Genomic DNA, 2,417 nt, shown 5'->3' on the forward strand with positions numbered 1-2,417 from the left:
AAGGGCTAAAACCTGTCCATAACGCCTGGTTATTGGCCTGACCTGTGGCCATTAAATAAAGGACTTTGATAAATTTTTCAAAATGGGATTGATCATCCAGTCATGTGGTACGGTCGATGCCCGCCCTGTAGCCTGAGCATAAATTGTCTTAGGATACTTCTTTGCTATGCAAGACTGTTACTTGACTATGATCCTATCATTTTCCCATCTTGTGGCCTTGTTTGGTGGGTTCAATACCCGAGTGGTCTAGCAAAAATCACCTTGTAACCTAGCCTAGTAAAAACTGCTTTGTGGCCTTGATTAGTTGGTCCAACGCCCGAATGGTCTGGCAGACACTGCCTTATGACCTGGCCTAGCAAAAACTGTCTTATGGCCTTGATTAGTGGGTCAAACACCTGGATGGTCTGCCGGACACCGCCTTGTGACCTAACTTGGTGAACACTGTCTTGTGGCCCTGATTAGTGGGTCCAATGCTCGAATGGTCTGGAGGACACCACCTTGTGACTTGGCTTGGTGAAACTGCCTTATGGCCTTAATTAGTGGGTCCAACACCCGAATGGTCAAGCGAACACCACCTTGTGACCTGTCCTAGCAAAAATTGCCTTGTGGCCTTAATTAGTGGGTCCAACACCTTGATGGTCTAACGGACACTGCCTTGTGACCTGGCCTAGCGAAAACCGCCTTGTGGCCTTAATTAGTGGGTCCAACGCTCGGATGGTCTAGTGGACACTGCCTTTGATTGATTCATGGTAAATTTGAATTTTTTTATTTCTATAGTCTTTCTTCCCTTTTTTAGGGAAGGCAAATGTTAGGAAGTCTAGAGATTACTGCAACCCAAAACCCGCAGCGGAAAAAATAAAAATCTCTGGTTTCCTTCACAGGATCCGAGTGCGTCGTTTATTTCGAAAGGAATAATAAGAGACTAACCTGTTAGACTCGATGAAGATACTATTACGGACTGATGGTGCTACTTTTTCAATGAACACCCTCAATGGTATCCACACGAACGTCTTTTATCATTATAGAGTGCTAGCTCTCTCAAAGATGGATAAGCTATGTGCTCTCTCAATCTACAGCTCGAAACGATTTCACTAAAAACGTTACCCCCACAATTTGCAGCAGGAGTTTTATATATTTTAAGTCTTTTTGTTTTCCCATAATTCTTTTTACAAAAGAGTTGTGTTTTTCACCCACTATCACAATCTCACAGATACTCAAATATCTTACGTGACAGTTTGTTTTGATAAGCAAAACCGAAAATCTTTTATCCGTAACAGTTACAGATAGACTGTAGATCTTTTAAATATTATTATCTTATAATAATAATTAATATTAATAATAATAACTTTATTATTATTAATTATACTAATGGGCTTTTAGCCCATTAATATAGCACATCAACAACATTCTTTTATGTGTGACCCAATAGGCTGACATTAATTGGCAATAGGCCCAGTCTCACCAGACCCATAAATCATAAGCAATCTCTAGTATGACATTATGACTACTGATAGAGCATAAATTAGTCCATTTTATCTTGATATTATTGATGATTATTTACATGATTTCTGCTTAATTTAGTGCTTTTGATATTATTTTGCAGAAAACGGTGTAAAAGGACATTTTGGAGAAAATCCCTCTAAAATTGCCTTAATTGGAGCAAAAGAGTGCAAGACTGTCAAATTGAAATCAAGTCAAGCTAAATAAGGAAAGTTCTAAATAAGGAAAGTGGCAAATATGGAAAGAACATTCAGCTAAGGCAATTTGCAATTCAAATTTCAAAACTCCAAGTAGCCTTTTCCTTATTCAAGAAGCCAAATCTCAAGTTGCCATATATGAAGAGCCACATAAGGAAAGTATTTTGAAATTCAAATCTTCAAGATTCATATTCAAATTTTGAACTTCAAAATCCAGCTTATCAAGGAAGCCAAATTCAAAGATCACATGCTTGCCACCTCATACCTTGCACATTCAAAATTCAAATTGCAAAGAGGCTCCACCTTCCTTATTAGTGCATGGGCGGCAAGGAGAGTGTGAAGGCAAGTCTTGGGCACCTTGGGCAGCATCTTGAAGACATTTGGGCAGTAAACAAAGACCAAAAGACCCACTCTTGCACAAGCCACACATGCCCCACGTTTTTCCCTTCACACATGTGCATGGATGGCACATCTTGGATCAAGGGCATTTTGGACAGCCTCTAAAAACGTGGGCAGCCTCTTGAAACCCTAAGACAGCACCTTAAAACATATTTAAATATCTCAAAGAGGCCATCCAAGGCAAATTGGACTGCAACTCCTTCTCCCCCATCCGGCCAAGCAAGGCGCACCATCTCCATCTCCAATTCGGTTCATCTTTCTTTGTGTTCTCTTTTTATTTTCTGTTTTGTTTCAGCCATGAGTGGCTGAAACCTTTTATTC

Source organism: Manihot esculenta, chromosome 1 (assembly GCF_001659605.2).
Source record: "Manihot esculenta cultivar AM560-2 chromosome 1, M.esculenta_v8, whole genome shotgun sequence".
Taxonomy (NCBI): domain Eukaryota; kingdom Viridiplantae; phylum Streptophyta; class Magnoliopsida; order Malpighiales; family Euphorbiaceae; genus Manihot; species Manihot esculenta.